Here is an 18,450-nt window from a genome sequence, read left to right on the forward strand (position 1 = left end):
CTCTCTCTCTCTCTCTCTCAAATAAAGTGACATTTAAAAAATTTTTAAAAAGATGTATCTGGAGAGTCACCTCCAATTTTTTTAAAATTAGAACACAGAAACACGTGGGATTCAAATGGATGCCATTCAAAAAGGCATTTGAGGGTGACTCTCAAATATTTTCCAAAAAGTCAGTCTTCACACTCTTCTTTTTATGCCCACGAATTTACTGTCTTGATTTGGTGGTTCAGTGTCTTTTTTAAGTCTTTTAGGGACAGCTACTTGGGACGGGGTGGGAGGAGGGGGCCGAGGAAACAACCAGGCTTTTAAGTTCCAATCTGTCCACGGGGCTGGACACGTGCCGTGCTCAGGAAAGAAAGTAAATTCCAACCGGCAAATTGCTCTAACTGATTCATTTGTCCGAACCGAGACGCCACCTACCTGCTCACAGGTATTCAGGTAAATGACAGGTGGGCGGGACCTATTGACTGTTTCAGTAGCTAAGGTCCCAGCAATGTTTTATCTGTGAGGCTCCCTGTGATGTCACACATTTCCTGCTCTCAACCAACCAATGCCTTCCTCCTTCCTTTAGGCACCTGTACGCTGAGGTTGAGCCTGGTCACTGCTCAGGCAGCCCCACGAGCTGCTGGATTCACCCACAAGGCATGGAAACTTTGGGGCTGCTGCTGCTTTGAGAGCCCCAGACACACACTTGAAAAGGTGAGTTGAAACTCTCCATTTTTCTCCTTTGACGTTCAGCCCCATGGCCCCTGAGGGATCTGAATGAGGAATTTGAATGAAAAAAATACATAAGCTGAATGGCTTAGCTCTGAGTTTGTCCCACAGGGAGAAGCCCTTTTGAGAGGGAAGAGCAGAGAGATGCCTTTGACATTTTGGTTGCACAGGAAAATTCTCCCAGGCCAGATATTTAATCCTTTTTGTTTCTCTTAATCATTAAGCCAGCCTCTGCTTGTCTGGGAAGTTGATCTGATTTTTTTTTTTTTTTTTTTTTAAACCCTGCAGTGGAGACTTTTTTGAAACTGAACTCAAAGGTTCAGACCTGTCCGGCCCGTTTAATGGGGGTTGGGAGGCCAGTGCCGACTGAATTCACGGTTGCCTTATTTTTGCCTTACTTTCTGCATTTGTCTCCCCAGAGGTAATTTCCATCTGAACCTAACATGTCCCCCCCACCACCAGAAGTCTGTTTCTCAGGTGAATCTTGCTGCCCCCCTCAGAAGCCCTGGACTCCTTTTCCTTCCTCTTTCTTCTCTAAAAACTTCTTCTGTTTTCTTTGTTCTTTGTTGACGCTCTTAAAATCCACTTTGCAGTCTGGATTAGAATTGTTTACATCCAGACCTGGCCTGGCTGCCTGCTGACCTTTGATTTAAAGAAAAGATCATTTCCTCAGTGCTTACAAGAATGTAACTTCAGGTCTGATCTTTAATTGTTGTTGTTGGTTTTTTTTAATCCTTCCACTTTTTTCCCCCTTTAACAGCAAATCTTTATTTAATATTTTTAATAGCAAATATATGGAGGAGATTGTTCTCCCTGGGACCTGACTTTTTTTTTTTTTTTTTTTTGAAGAAATTTTACTCCTAGGATCCATTTTTGTTTTCTTACTCCTGATCCCACAGCCTATACTCCTTCTGTTCTTGACAGCCCAAGAGCCCCACTCTACATCCAGCAGAGAAAGGAAAATATATCCCGTTTTCCTGCTGAGCTGAGCTGGAAAACATGGAGGGGAGAAATCAGCCTGTGAGGGGACCTTTCATTCTGGATTCCTTCATGGCTGCTTTTCTGAGATTTCAGTCAGCCAGTACCTTTGCAAAGGAATAGCCTGTTAGGGGTTATGCTCATATTCACCCCCCCGAAATTCAAAGTGCATGTCAATTCTCCAGAAGTCGAAATTGAAACAAGCTGAGAAGAGTTTTGTCGGACCGCTGCTTCTCACTACTGACATTCTGCCCTGGCCTTGTTGCCACTTTCTCGCTTATTCGGTGGAGGCTTGTACTGTTCTTGAACTGACCTTCGTGGGTTCTTTTCCCGAGTGGTATGTCTGGATGGTGGTACCTTACCTGTGTGTTTTCTCACTTGATTCGGAGCTTTGTCAGCAGAGGACAGAAAAAGAGCTCTCAGGTCCTGAATCTTCTGGAACAAAATATGTCTTTAACGTCAGAAACCTCTCCACGAGACGCGTTCCTTCTGGATTACCATGGTCTGTTAGATCTTTGCACCGTAATTTATGATTAAGTACCCCATTTCATCACTACATGTCAGGGTCTCTGGCTACTAAAGGAACAAAGCTGTGGGTGCCATGCCCCCAGATATAAGAAAGGAAAGAAATTACAGAGGCTGGAATTCAGAGTCAGGTTATCTAGACTGCAGTTGGCCTCTTGGATAATTTGTGCACAAATATTGTCCGAAGGGATCAACGCCCCACGGTGGCTCCCTACGTGTGGTAACTTCATCTCTTGGTTCAAGTGGCAATAAGACCTGTCTGGAAAACATACGGTGTCTCTCCACTTACATCCTTGAGCAAGTGACTTAGCCGCTCAGGCCCTCAAGTGTCTTCATCGGTAAAACAGGAGCTAATCCCTGTGATACGAAGTGATCATGAGAAGTAGTTGAGGTAACAGAGAGAGAGAGGGTCATGTGGCCAGTGTCTAGGGCCACGTGGGTGCCAAACAAAGGCAAGATCCCTCTTGAAGGCATTCTCCTGGGTGCTTGACAGAGATAGTCTGACCCTAGCAAGATAAGAGATCTTCCGTGGCCGACGTCGTTAGAAACTCTGATGGTTCTTGTAATGGTTATTAATTGTACATAATTAACTCCAACGTTAACAGTTCAGAGAAAGAAAACAGGCAGGAGGCAGGAGGACACTACTTCAACCATGTCATACAAGCTGGGGCAATCTGGTCTCTGCCAGCTCCCGGACATGCTTAGGAGCCGCCGGCCGCTGCTGTTCCTCCGGCCTTTCCCGCCTCAAAGCTGTTGCTGCACCACAGACCCAGCAAACGTGGTTCTCCGCAGGCCTGCGGGGGACATGTCCTGTTGTCGTTTGCTGTAATCTGACTTGGCAGGCAGCCCTTTCTGCTTTCCACTGTGCTCTCTCCAGGGCAGACTGGGTGCTTGGTTTCCTCCAATCTTGCTGATAAACACCCTCCGCCTCTGTGCCTCGCCACCCGGGGCGGGGGGAGGGAGGGGGGTCGGGGCCGTCCGGAGGGAGGAGGAAACCGGTTTGGAGCCTGCACTGCCCTGGGGAAGGGGGCTTGGGGATCCCTTGGATATGATTGCCTCACTAATGGATTATCCTGTACCCTTCGATGACCTTTAGTCATTGCTTAAGAGGCTCCCGGGCCTTCTCTAGATCTCACCCTATCCTGAAAAGCTAAGGCAGGTTTTCTTCATTCACGAGCAAGGTAACCGCCTAGCGGATGGAGGACGGGTTCATAACCTTGACCTTACTACTGGTGTGCTTCTGGGATCCTGGGGGAAAGCCTCAACTTCCCTGCCCATCAGTTTCCTTATTTACCTTTCCCCAAAAAGGGATGCTAACATAGTATACCTCACGAGTGGCCGGGTCCTCTAGCAGAAGCTAGGGGGGCAGCATACCTCGGTAAATCAGACCGACTGCAGGGGAGTGGGTGATGCCTCACCGGGAAATGCTCCTCTTGGGTAGTTCTTGGTGGAACAGAGCTACTGCTTTAGAATAGTGGTTTGGCCTCTGCCATCAGGTTGCCTGGGTTCAAAACCCAGCTCTACCTTATACTAGCCGGCTGGGGGGGGGGGGGGGGGCTGGGACAGGTTATTTAACCCCGCTTTACCTCAGCTGGAAAATAGGCTTCTTATGAAGAAGAAACAACTGAAATGTGTAAACTCTTGGAATTCTACCTGCACAATGTGAGCTATTGCTAGTAGTGGGTTTTTTTTTTTTAATTTTTTCAGTTTATTTATTTATTTTGAGAGAAAGAGAAGAAAGGGAGAGAGAAGGAGTGAGAGCGAGAATGCCAAGCAGACTGCACTGTCAGCCCAGGGCCCAAGGCAGAACTCGAGTTCATGAACTGTGAGATCATGACCTGAGCCAAAATCAAGAGTTGGACGCTTAATGGACTGAGCCACCCAGACAACCCCCTCCCCTGAATACTGTTTTTTAAAAGGAAAGTAGAATCAGATCTGGGTTCGAGGCCTGGTTCCACCAAGTAATTACTAGGCACTCAGTACCTCTTTGTCTTATGTACCAAACCCCATGCTATTGTGAAGAATAACTGACATGGTTTCGTGTAAAATGCCTGATGTATAATATAGCAGGTGCCCAATAAATGGTAACTCTTGTTCTATTATTACAGGCATATATCTCTTGTTATATTATACACAGGCATATATCTCTTGTTATATTATATACAGGCCTATATCTCTTGTTATATTATACACAGGCATATATCTCTTGTTATACACAGGCATATATCTCTTGTTATATTATATACAAGCCTATATCTCTTGTTATACACGGGCATATATCTCTTGTTATATACAGGCCTATATCTCTTGTTATACACGGGCATATATCTCTTGTTATATACAGGCCTATATCTCTTGTTATACACGGGCATATATCTCTTGTTATATTATATACAGGCCTATATCTCTTGTTATACACGGGCATATATCTCTTGTTATATGATACACAGGCATATCTCTCTTGTTATATTATACACAGGCATATATCTCTTGTTATATGATACACAGGCATACTTAGCTTTATTGCATTTTGCAGATATTGCATTTTTTACAAATTACAGGGTCGTGGCAAGCCTCCCTCCAGCAAGTTTTTCGGTGCCGTTTTTCCAACAGCATTTATTCCCTTCATGTTGCTGTGTCACATTTTGGTAATTCTCACAGTATTTCAGACTTTTCATCACTATCGGATTTGTTATGGTGATCTGTGATCAATGATTACGACTCACTGGAAGCTCAGATGACAGCATTATTTAGCAGTAAAGTTTTTTATTTTGAGAGAGAGAGGGAGAGCACAGGTGCATGCAAGCGTGAGTGGGGGAGGGGCAGAGAGAAAGGGAGAGAGAATACGGAGCAGGCTCCACAATGTCAGTGCAGAGCCCCACGTGGGGCTCGATCCCACAAACCGTGAGATCACGACCTGAGCAGAAATCAAGAGTCAGAAGCTTAACTGACTGAGCCACCCAGGAGCCCCTAGCAATAAAGTATTTTTAAATTAAGGTATATACATCATTTTTTTTTTTTTTTAGACATAATGCTATTGCACACTTAATAGACTGTGGTGTAGTGCAAACATAACTCCTATATGCACTGGGAAACCAAAAAATTCATTTGACTCGCTTTATTACAATATTTGCTTTATTGCGATACTCGCTTTTTTGTGGTGGTCTGGAACGGAACCCACACTGTCTCCCAGGTGTGCCCGTGTGGAAAACAATTATTATGTTGGCTAAAGTTAGACTTCTTGGGTCGTGCTACAGTTTGGACATAATAACGTTGGAAACAGTAGTAAGTTGAGGGCCAAAGGCTCTTTGAGAAAAACAGATTTCCCGAAAGCCCCCTCCCTCCCCGAAGGTTTGGAAAGAAAACCTGTTAACAAAGATTATCTTGTTTATCTTGGAGCTCCAGGGTAGGGTGGCTGCCCGTTGAAATGCCTGGTCTTTTGCAGACCTGTGGCAGTAGGACTCTGTGAGGTAAATAAACAATGGATTCTCCTGGAGCAGTGATTCCTAGCTTCCTGGCCTCTGGTGTCTCCCTACTGGATGTGAATTCCTCACCTGGAGTGCAGAAAATAGGGTCTGCTGGGATTCTGACTTCTTGAAAGGCCATGTAAAATGCCTGCCAAGAGAGCACGTACAAGGGAGGCTCTGAAATGTGTCTGCCTCATCACGTCAGTATTCATGGAGCTCATCTATTCACGGATCTCCTGGTGATGACACAGAACTATGCCTGATATTTACGTGCTGGCATCGTGTAGACTCACTTTTATGTGGGTGGCATATTTATGGTCCTCTGACAGTGCCTCTAAACTATCAAGGGCTTTTCAAAACTATCTGGAAGGAAGACCACATCTCTCTTCCTGGGTTAATGGGATTTAGCTATCTGCTCTCCCCAGGGACTAAGGGTCAACATGAAAACCATGCAAGTTGGTAAGTATAAAACGTGCACTTAGCTGAAATCAGAAACAGAAAATGTTGGTCGCCTCCTGTGAACCTCTTACATTCACCATTTCCTCTAATCTCATTTTGTTCCGAGTGAACAATGACACCATAGTGACCTATTGCTTAGTTATCTGGAGACACACAGCTCATCAATATAAGAAAGAATTTTCTTAAGAATTAGAGCTGTCCAAAAATCCAGGAGGTTGCCTTTTGGGGTACTGAGATCTCCGTCACTGATGGTGATCGTTTTTTGGTGCATTTGTTTACTTGGCATATTTATATGTGCCTGGTGTGTGTTGCTAAAAGAATGAATGAATACCAGAGAGAATTCGTGTTTCTTCAGCAGATCCTATATTCATCTCTAAAGTGAAGGTTATCGTTGATCTCGTAGCATTACTCCAACAATTAAGTGAGAAAATACATGTAAAGCACCCAGCACAGTATCTTGCATCTAGTGAACTACTCATTACGTAGTAATAATGATTATGTTGTATTTTCTACCGTATTCTAAAAAGGAGGGGGAAGAAGCGAATCCTGCTTCAGGTAGGGAGTAGACAAGATGGCCTCCAGATTTGAGATTTGTAGTTTTTATGAGAATCCCTTCATTTCTATCCTTTTCATCCCTGATCTTCTTCCTCTGCCTTTCTAAAAGAAAGGCGCTTGCTCGTGGGAGCCATGCTCTTTGACATAGTAGGTTAACCAGTACACTTTTAACCGTGGCAGTAGGTACTGTCCCAGTTAACCAGGGATGTTGTTGTTGTTGTTGTTGTTATTGTTCTGTTTTGTTTTTTACATCATTCATTTGTGCCTTGGAATGTGTGGATTCAAATTCCACCATGATTTTCCAGTGACTCTTATTTGCTTCTTATGTTTGATGCGTTTGTCACAGGCACACAAAAGACTTCACCAACAGCAGAATGGAAACTCTCCAAGAATTTTCTTTAATAGCCTCTTGGCACAGCGCATGGCAACAGCACTGCATGATGGTGAGGTGGAAACATGCCATTGCTATCTGGGAGATGATTTGCATAGCTGGCTTATGACTGCGTTTGTCAGTCACGTGGCCTTTTTTGACTAGAACGCTGCACGTTTTGGCTCCTGCGTTAATACATGAGTCACCTCGTGTTTTCAAACTCCTCATTAAGTATTGTTGTTATGTGTGTACTATGTTTTCTACAACACACACAAACTCAGCTATTCCATCTGTAGTCTTGGGGCCCTGGCAAATTTGGTGTAATTGTCATCGCAGAAGACATCAGTATTCCAGCTTAGTAGTGGATTGAAAGAAGTTGTTACATTTTTATACTAGGGCAGAACTGCCATCCCTAAGCACAGAGCGGTCTAGGGGCGTCCGGGTGGCTCAGTCAGTTGAGCATCTGACTTCAGCTCAGGTCATGATCTCACGTTTCGTGAGTTCGAGCCCCGCGATGGGCTCAGTGCTGACAGCTCAGAGCCTGGAGCCTGCTTCAGATTCTGTGTCTCCCTCTCCCTCTGCCCCTCCCCTGATCTCACTCTGTCTCTCTCTCTCTCAATAATAAATAAACGTTAAGAAAAAAGAAAAAAGAATGGAGCAGTCTAAATGGCTGCCATCCCAGCCTATTTTCCATTTCCTTAAGCTACAGAGAGAAGTGTTGGTGTGGATCTTTGGGGATATTTCCCTCAGTCCTGGGAGAATGCCCCTAGAAATACATAGCCTTCTGGGTTACTTTCCCAAGGCTGCTGTAACAAATCACCATAAACCCGGTGGCTTAAAACAACAAAATTTATTCTCTTGCATTTCTGCATTCAGAAGTTTGAAATGAAGGTATTGGCAGAAACTCACTTCCTCAAAAGGCTTCAGGGAAGAATCCTCCCTTGCTTCTTCCAGCTTCTGGTACCTCCAGGCATTCCAAGGCCTGTGGCTGCATAACCGTGATCTCTGCCTCTGTCTTCCTATCACCGTCTCCTGTGTGTGTTCTCTTCATCTGTGTCTTATGAAGACACTTGTCATAGGATTTAAGGTAATTTAGATAATCCAGGATGATCTCATCTCAAGGTTCTTAACTTAATGACATCTTCAAAGACCTTTATTTAATTAAAGTCATATTCAAAGCTTTTGCAGGTTAGGACAGGGCCATATCTTTTGGGGGGGGGGAGCCATCATTCTACCTGCTATACCCCCTAACTGGCACTTACATATGCAGGCTCCTCCCACTACTCATGGAGTGATTCCCTGTCTGTGTGGAGGCTGAAATATTGGTCATTAAATAGGTAAGGAGAGTTAGAATTGACACCACTTACCACCATTTATTTCTACGTTCAAGGCACAGTAGTGTTTTATGTTTTAAAGACCTATTGAGTGTTTTTGGTCAATAGCCTGATGTATCTACAAAAGCAAATCAGCAACGGCTGTCCTCCATTGCTTTTAAAGACAAGTAGTATCCTGGTTAAGAAACAACCGCTCCACTGAACCACTAAACCACAACTGGATAAGTGTCCACTTCCCGCTGTCATGTTTTCAAAGGGACTTTAACAAACTAGCGAGTACCCTGGGCAGACCCTTTACCCTGGGTCGACCCCCCAGGAAGACAACGGAAAGAACCAGAGACAAAAAGGAGACAGGAGAGAAACCACCCATCCTCTCTTTAATTCGGGGTGGCTGCCATGTTTAGAGGGAGTGACTGTGATCTGTGTCACACGGCAAGGTCAAGGTAACAAAAGGAAAGCAATCGGCTGTTGGGAAGCTGATGAGCTCCCCATCACTGTAGGTGTTTCGGGCAGAAGCTGGTAGGCCAGCTCACAGCCACGTTGTAAAGAGGATTCCTATACTTGGGGAGAAGCTAAGATTCTTACCCAACTCAAAGTCCTGTGATTTCTTCAAAGGTAATTCTAAAATCTCAGAGACAGATCATCATGTGACCAAACACTAGCATGTGTATTTCTCTTCCTCGACTGGGGGATTTGCTCACGTTCTTCCCCTACCTTGATTTCCTCCCACTTGTCCATATACCATGAAGCTTTGATGATGTGCCCTGAGGCCCAACTATTCCATGAACTTTCCTGGCCATTCCGGGTCACATTATACTGTTCTCTTGTCTCTTTGTCTCCAAAACTTGTCCCTGGCTCCTATTTGGGGGGGGATCATACCCCTTGCCATACTCAATATGTTCTTTTTTTGCAGTGCTTTTGAATTTTTCTTCTATATGTAAGCTCCATTTTTCTAATTAGACTTACACTCGCTGAGGATAACATTGAATTCCCTATGGTGTAGCAGGATTCTCCCACAGAGAGTCGGGACGCTGAGGCTTTTCTTTCCAGGAAACAACTTTATTCCTGCCGGCACCGCTCCATTGGGTTCGTGCCCGAAGAACTGAGCCCTGAACGCCACATGGCATAGTTTTTTATATATTTTCTGTTTCTTTGTCTCCCATAATGGTAACATACAAACATGTAGTCTGATTAACTGGTCGCATGACACAGGGTCCTGAGGGATGTTGTCACATACGTGTATAACCAGGTGGCCTTGAGGTGTTTTTTCCTTTTGCTTTCCTTAGGGAGGGGAACCCTACCACAGTGGGAGCTCCCCCAGAATCTAAGACAAATGCCAGGCATATAATAGGTGATCAACGAACATACATAGAATTGAAAAACAGCAGAAACAATGGTGAGAATTCAAATATCTTCCTTCACCTTGTCTTTCACTCTGTAAAACTTGGTTATCTGTTTTAATTTTTTTTTTTTTTAACGTTTATTTATTTTTGACACAGAGAGAGACAGAGCATGAACGGGGGAGGGTCAGAGAGAGGGAGACACAGAATTGAAACAGGCTCCAGGCTCTGAGCTGTCAGCACAGAGCCCGACGCGGGGCTCAAACTCACAGACCGCGAGATCGTGACCTGAGCCGAAGTCGGACGCCCAACCGACTGAGCCACCCAGGCGCCCCATGGTTATCTGTTTTAAAAAAAATCCCGAATATGTTTTTCAGCCTTGGGTGGAAGAATGTCAGCTTGCTTCCCCACATTTCTCCTCTGAAATTATCTCTTCCCAGGATCCTATGGCGCTTCTTTGCATGAACAGAACCCTTGGTTAACACAAAATACTCTGCCTTCATTTTTGTTGTTGGCAGGGGGTCAGCTCCATCTCACCATGTTGATAGACCAGGAAACGAAAGGACATCTTTTCTGGGACAGAGTTCTTACAAAGAAACCCAAGTATGAAAGGGGTGCCATGACACCCAGGGGAAAAACAGTAAATCTTTAGTCAAGGGAGACAAAGCTCTTCTCCAACCAGCTTGTAAAAATCTTCCCTGGGCTTCTAGAACTTGTATCTGATTGGCTAGCCACTTGGGACGCTTTTCACTTAACTGCTTTTCTTGTTCTTCCCACTTCCTGACTATCTACATTCTCAGTCATTGACTCCAGACATGGTCTCCTTTTAGTTCAATTCTCCTTTAATTTCCTGAAGATATTTCGACCTCTTTAAAGACCACTTTATATATTTGTCCTTTCTAGTGGTGGCAACACTATCTTTCAGTGGCAAGTATCTTTCAGTGATCCAATTAATGAATTGCTTGCTCCCTCTTGGGGATCGTTGATTTAGATATTAAGTAGATTCAGAACCAACCCTGACCTTTGCAACAGTCCATAAGCACCTGCCTTCTTTGTGTTCTCTCTCCTTTTCCTCTGCAAGGTATATGACTCCCCTGCCTCCTCAGCCCCCACTTCAAACCCTCGTAAGTTAAAAGACAGTTTTTATTTCATGTGTGACCGTTTTAATTCAGGTCACTAAAGCACTTAATTCCTCCCTATTACTGATGTGTCTGTAAGCTAAGGAATAGCCCACGGAGCATTCGTCCATCCTCTTAGTTCACAGTTGGTATTTATAAAAAAATTGATGGCACGTTATTGCTATCTCCAAGTTGCACACAGTTTATCTATAAAGTGTAATTATAAATGTACTTTGTTTAATAGACAAAGAGCTTGCCCTAACTTTGACAATTGCTTTCCCTCCAATAATCTAATTTAGGAGTTCCAGCCAGTGCCAGGGCAATGGTTAGACAAATACGCCCACAGATAATTGTTTAGAAAGAGAATGAGGCCATCGACGTGAAGAATTTACCAGCACTATTCCATTTGATTCCCACATGAGTTTATTTCTGGTGTCCACAGTCCAGGATGAGGTTCCTGAATGACTGTGATCTCTGTGCTGAGGTGTGGCCTCAGTGACCAGTGTGAACCAAGTTCTGAACCAGCCTGCATAGCTTCATCCAAATTGCAAAGCATCATCAACGATGAAACACCTTCAGCTCAGTTTCTAGAACCTAAAAGTTACTTCAGAAATCATCTGGTATAGGGGTTCTCAGTCCTTATGTGTTTTTTTTTTTAATTTTTATTTATTTTGAGAGAGAGAGCGAGAGCGTGCGTGAGCGGGGGAGGGGCACAGAAAGAGGGAGACACAGAATCTGAAGCAGTCTCCAGGCTCTGAGCTGTCGGCACAGAGCCCAACGCGGGGCTCGAACTCGGGAACAGTGAGATCATGACCTAGGCCAAAGTCAGATGCTTAACCAACCAAGCCCCCCAGGCGCCCCCTCAGTCTTTATGTGTTTGTGTAAAACATTAGGGTTCGGGGAAGGGATTAGGAGATTTTGAAAAAAACATGAAATAAGCCAGCAAAAATTAGGAAGCAAACACAGCGAGGGTAAGGCAGAGCCCCACGCTGTTTACATAGTGGTGGTGGCCTTGCTGGAGAGACTGTTTGTGTCACTTGACTGATAGGCACTCGAAACAGTGCTCTTTCGGGATCCAGTCATCCAGTGATCATTTTGGGGCCTGGCTTCAGATTACACTTTTTTCTTCTTGTTTGAAATCTTCCTCCTTTGTATGAGCCCTCAGTGACTGCTCAGCTAACGGTGCCAGGTGACTAGGACACCACCTCAGACACTTTTCCTTTTCTGGTACTTGTGCACCAGAAGTTCTTTTCGCTTTTCTTTTCTCTTTTCTTTTCTTTTCTTTTCTCTCTTCTCTTCTCTTTCCTTTCTTCTTTCTTCCTTCCTTTCTTCTTCCTTCCTTCCTTCCTTCCTTCCTTCCTTCCTTCCTTCCTTTCTTTCCTTTCTGAGGATCATCCAGAGCTTTAGGACTTTCAGTTCATCTCATGGCCCTTCCATTGGCTGCCCATGGCCTGTCGCTTTTTTAACTTTTTCATTTATTACTGAATATCAGTGACAGTTAATCGATGTTGTGTTCTGGATGGGAAAAAAAAATTGTCTCCGATTTGCCATTTGTTTAAATGGTTTCCATGTCTCTTTTCTCGTGTTCATTTTGTCAGTACATTCTAGATCACCATTTATCAAAATATAGGAATGCTTATAAACAAATGGGAGACTCCCAAACCTCAAATACCACTCATTCTTGGGATTGGGTTATACACTGAGGATTCCAATACCAAACTGTTTAGCCACGGAGGAATTTCTGTTTATATAAATCCACCTAATACCACTAAATATCTTTGCATTTTCTAAACTGTGTCCCTAGCTGCTACTTTTATACTTTATTACCCTGGATTTTTTTTTTTTTTTTTTTCCTTCTCGGTGCTCAAGAATTGCTAATAGCTTTCTCCAGGCCTCAGGGCGGTGTCTCAGTCTTGCAGCAGGGCAGATCAGCAATGACAGCAATGGCCTTCTACTGCCACCAAGAAAGCAGACACAGTCCTAGGCTCTGAGTGCCGTTACTCCATTCCACTATATCCTAGAGTTTGGGGGCTCATTCTACCCATACCTCGTAGGAGGGACACTGAATAATCTGGAAAGTTGCAGAGGATGGTCAGCTTCGCAGAGTATATGGAAACTTGAAGGAATGCCACATAGCCCAAGGCCGCTGGCCCCGGGGGAGGAAAAAGGTGTCATCCAACAATTAAAGGACTTAAGGAATTTGATATATTCTAAGTAGCTCCCGGGATACATCTGGCACCCATGGAGGGGTTGGTGAGTTCTAGAGAGGGATTTTTTTTTTCTTTTTAGAGAGGCGAATTTTTGCTCTGTATATGGACTGTCCCCCCTAGTAGTTAGAGCTCTCCAAAGCAGGATGATCTATTTTATAAGGTAATAAAGGCCTGTTTCATTTAGGGAGCTTCTCTCAAGGCTCCCTTTCAACACCAAGAATCTATGGCTCAATGTTTCGTCTTTCTCAAGGTTAAGGTCCCGATGTGGGGCACGCTGCCATGGACTATAAGATGAATTCTTTTTGATAATATGAAGTCCCATTACTATTGTTGTAAAAGTGTGACTCATGCAGCCATCCAGGAGAAGCTCTGGAGTCAAGTCTTGTCCTTGGAGTGAGAAGAAACTGTGACATTGTCAGCGCAGCCTGCCAAGGGATATGGTTATCCATTGCCTTTCCAGTGCAGTATATGGTTTATCAAGGTCACCTTGGGTAACCACCTTTTATAAAGCCAGCGTGCATTTAAAGGAGAATTAGCAGAATAGTAGCACACCAGGGACTCCATTGTTCTGGTAGGTTATTTCATGCAGACAATTTTCCGTTTCCAAACAGGTTGTACCCCAAGGGCTGTTCTTAAGACTATTGGATTTTTAGTGCAGGTGACCGTATACATATGACCTCTAACGACCTTCTTTGCTTGCAGACAGCGCCGACTCACTTTGCTCTGGAATGCATCTCTGTTGTCAGCCACCGAAGTTTTAGAATTTGAAAGTTAGGTCGAAGAACTTCTGTACAAGTGTCGGGCATGACCACAAAGTGGCGGAAGAAAGGAAGCAGGGATTAAGGAGAGAGATGGAGATTTTGAGTTTTCCTGGCACTTTTCACCACTGCGTTGGTAGGCCACCTGTATGTCTAAAAGTCATCTTGGGCCTCTATTGCACCCCAAATCACAGGAAAGACAGAAAAGATGGTTCCTAAGCCACCATAGGGGTCTACTGAGGAAGTGTAAGATTTTCATCCCCACTCCTACCCAGCCCCCCATATACACCCAAGGAGGAAATCTACTTCCCTTCTCTTTCTCCAAACTGCAAAAACGCCAGGGCCAGAAGTGCCGAGGGCTGGTACACTCGATAACAGATGGACTCAGCTAACAAGCCCTCTCGCTGACATTTGGAAGGAAAAATCGTTTACCTTTCAAGCCTTAATGATCTTTGATCATTTCTTCTCAGTTCATGTCTTAAAAACATGATACATCATACAGGTTTATAAGATGTAAACTGGAAACAAGAAACCTTGCATAAATAATGTTCATGGTATTTTTTTATTTTTAAAAATTTGTTTAAGTCTATTTTGAGAGAGACGGGGGCAGCACAAGTGGGGGAGGGGCAGAGACAGAGGGTGAGAGAGAGGATCCCAAGCAGGCTCCACACTGTCAGCTCAGAGCCCAAGGCAGGGCTTGAACCCATGAAGCCATGAGATTATGACCTGAGCCAAAACCAAGAGTCAGACACTCAACCAACTGAGCCACCCAGGTGCCCATTAATCATAATTTTTCTTTTTTTTTTTTTTAAGTGTATTTATTTTTGAGAGAGAAAGAGAAAGAGGGGACAGGGGAGGGGAAGATAGAGGGAGAGAGGACAGAAAAATCCCCGGCAGGCTCTGCACCATCGGCTCAGAGCCCAAGGTGAGGCTCAAACCCATGAACCGTGAGATCATGACCTGAGCCGAAACCACGAACGGGACACTTGACCAACTGAACCATCCAAGCACCCCATTAGTCACATTTTTAAAAGCCTACCTAGTTCTTTCTTTAGAGCCCAGACTGCTTTTTTGCTTTTTTTGGCCAATTATCTCATAATCTGTGTCTATTCATATAGGCTTTATTTAGTCTAAAGCAAAGTTGGAAAATACCAACAGCAGTGTTTACGCTAATATTATGTTAAGGATCTGGTGTACTCGTATGGGCAAGTGCCAGGGAATTCAAATTTCTCTCAGAAAAACAGGAAAGGAAAGAAAAAAGAATTGGGGCTGGAGCTAGAACCTTGCCGGTTTTGTTTACCTGTTCCATTCATTTAGTGTCCACCATTTTGGCACTCAGTAAAGTCAAAGAATATTTTTAATCAGAGCCTTGGAAAAACCTATTCGCAATGGTCCTAAAGAGATTTTTAAACCCAATTTCCTGGGGCTCTTCTATTTGCTTAGTTGCATTCCAAGGAAGTCATGATGATGGGGCTGGGGGGAGATGCGTGGCCACAATGTAGCAAAATAGGAACAGAAACTAGAATCAGCACCATTTCTTGGTTTGTTTCTTTTTTGGTGTAACTGGCAAGTTACTTACATGTCACACACTTCAGCTTCCTCATCTGTTAAATGAAAACAAACAAAGGGCACCTGGGTGGCTCAGTCAGTCCAGCATCAGACTACGGCTCTGGTCATGCTCTTGCGGTCTGTGAGTTCAAGCTCTGCGTCGGGCTCTGTGCTGACAGCTTGGAGCCTGGCACCTGCTTCAGATTCTGTGTCTCCCTCTCTCTCTGCCCCTCCCCTGCTCATGCTCTGTGTCTCTCTCTCTGTCAAAAATAAACACTAAAACAGAATTTTTTTTTAAATGAAAACGAACAAAACCGAACAACCCTGGGGATTTGTGTGGATTAAATAACATACTGTATATAAGGCCACCAAGTACAGTGCCGGGCACATGGTAAATGCTCAAAACTTGTCAGAAAGCAAAGAAAAAAAGATTCTCCCAAAAGCCAACTGCCCAAAACAAAGCAAAACCCTCTGCTTTATTAGCACAGAATCCTCTGTGCTGAAACTCTGTTTCTGAAAGAGATTTTATAGTATCGATCTGGTGGCTTGCTTTTTTTTTGTTTTTGTTTTTTTGTTTTTAAGCTAGGGCTCTTCTACCAATAAGGAAATTGATGTGTCAGAGACATAAAAATGGAGCTGGGACTGGGTGGGGTGGAGAAGTGGGCAAATCTCTACCCCACCTGCCTTCCTTCCGTCCCTCCCATGGAAGGCTCTCAGGCACCTGCCACTTTCTAGAACACAGTCTGAAAACCAAACATCTGGTCCAGTCACACCATTTCACCCATAAAGGCATGGCCCAGAAATGGGAAGCTGTTTTTTCAGTGGTAAGACCAGAGCGACAGCTGCATTCCTATCACTTTTCAGTATAGCACAGGGAGGAGGAATGGAGAGGACCCAAACACGTGGGAAGATTTGACAAAACTCTTGTCAAAGTTCAAAATATGTGAACTTTTTTTTTTTTTCCTCTAGTGGATGATAATCTTTCGGGTGGCCCGTTTCCGTTTTCATGTTTATTTTTGGACTGTTTTTCATGCCACTTAAAGCATTTCCTGTGTGGTTCCAGTACCTTCTATCAGCCTGAGGACGAATAGCAACTGTGTATGTTTCCATGAAATTTGACTAGAAACCACTTCACCCCCTTCTGCACTCTCTACCTTAGTCTTCTGTGTTCTCTTTTGATGCTAAATCAAATGCTATGATCTAAGTGTTTTCACATTCAGGGCATTTTATTTCAACCTTCTGACCAGAGTGTTCTTTCAGGCACATTAGCACAGGACAGAAATGTAAACACGAAGCTGACCCACTGAAAGCTTGAAGTCCATGTATTTTCTTTTGGAGATAAGGCTGTACTCCTACAAACAACCTTGGACTTAATTTGGAAAAGAAAAAAGATACAACACAGTTTATGACTCTGGTGTGCCATATTTCCAAATGCAGCTAGTTTCCTGTTAGGTTACTCATGTGTCTTTATGTCTTGTGGAACGCTTGATGTCTTTTCGTTTACTTCCCAAAATGAAGAATGTTGAAGGGGGTTGGGGGAGGGTGCAGGATTTTTATTTTTATTTTTTATTTTTTTTTATTTATTTTATTTTTTTTTTAAGTTTATTTATTTTTGAGACAGAGAGAGACAAAGCATGAACGGGGGAGGGTCAGAGAGAGGGAGACACAGAATCTGAAACAGGCTCCAGGCTCTGAGCTGTCAGCACAGAGCCCGACGCGGGGCTCGAACTCACGGACCGTGAGATCATGACCTGAGCCGAAGCCGGCCGCTTAACCGACTGAGCCACCCAGGCGCCCCGATTTTTAAGTAGGCTTCACGGCCAGCGCAGAGCCCAACGCGGGGCCTGAACTCAGGACCCTGAGATCAAGACTCAGACGCTTCATTCACTGAACCACAAGGGGACCCCATGGGGTTCTTAATTCTCATGAGAGATGACCCAGGGTCACCTCGCGCACACTTCCGGTTACTTGTGCCGTCTGTGTCCCCTGGACTGGTGACCCCACGAGAGCAGCAGTGTGTTTTTAAAGCTCTCTTGAAGGTCTCCTCCACACCCAGCTTACTACCTAGCTCAGAGCTGGCGCTCAAAAAACATTTATGGAATGATTCCAAGAGACATCCTAGATGTTAATCGGGAACGTTAAAAACTCCATCATTTAGACACCTATACGAGAGGAAAATCCATAGTGTGATAGTATTCTGCTTTGAAATATATATATGATTAAATAAAAGAGTACTGTTAAAATGAAACAAAAAGACCCCTTGTAGGAACTATAGCTTTCAATTTCTAGGTCAAGGGAGCTAGACTGGAATGAATGCAGTAACAAATGCATGTAAAAATAGTAACTAATATTGGGGCACCTGGGTGGCTGAGTCGGTTAAGTGTCAGACCGCGGCTCGGGTCGTGATTCAAGCCCCGTGGGTTCAAGCCCGGCGTAGGGCTCTGTGCTGACAGCTCAGAGCCTGGAGCCTACTTTGGATTCTGTGTCTCCCTCTCTCTCTCTGCCTCTCCCCCAGTCGTCTCTCAAAAATGAATAAAAGTCAACAAATTAAAAAAAAAATAGTAGCTAATATTGACTGAGCATGTACTATATTCCAGATATGATGCTGAGAGCTCTCTGTCGCGTATCTTGTGCAATCCTCACAATAGTCCTATGAGGCCGGCTACTGTTATCCTCATTTTCCAGCTATGGATTAAATGGCTGGCCCACAGCGGTGGTGGGATTTGAACCCAGGCGGTACAGCTGGAGAGCCCGCATAACTGCCAAATGCCCGATTGAATGAATGAAATGCATATGGAGGGAAACATGCTCTCACCACAGTAAAAACGCTACAGACTCCCCAGTTCTCGGTTCTTCTGACGAGAGTTGAAGGCTCTGATGTCCTACCTTCTCTGAGTATTAGAGAAAGTTGGGAGGAAAGATAAGAAAAAGCCATTAGAGTGTTCACTGTTTTTCTTCTTGTCCCGATCTGACAGAGCAACTTCTAAATCTCTAATTTATAGTCTATATAATTTATGGTCTAATTTAATTTTACTAACAATTTATATCTCTGGGGATTTCCCGGATAGTCCCCG

At 44.1% G+C, this 18,450-nt stretch overlaps 1 protein-coding gene across 3 annotated transcripts in view; it reads left to right on the plus strand.

Moving 5' to 3' along the window:
* Positions 1–286: 286 nt before the first annotated feature.
* LNX1 (ligand of numb-protein X 1) overlaps positions 287–18,450 on the plus strand; it is a 123,584-nt gene continuing 105,420 nt past the window's right edge. For 2 of the 3 annotated variants that reach the window (XR_006201953.1, XM_042936367.1), the window contains exon 1: positions 287–699. The gene's annotated coding sequence lies outside the window, so the exon portion shown is untranslated. Of the gene's footprint in view, positions 700–13,772; positions 13,965–18,450 lie in introns of all 3 variants that reach the window. The other variant, XM_042936368.1, reaches the window with a different exon arrangement.

Source organism: Panthera leo, chromosome B1 (genome assembly GCF_018350215.1).
Source record: "Panthera leo isolate Ple1 chromosome B1, P.leo_Ple1_pat1.1, whole genome shotgun sequence".
Classification (NCBI taxonomy): domain Eukaryota; kingdom Metazoa; phylum Chordata; class Mammalia; order Carnivora; family Felidae; genus Panthera; species Panthera leo.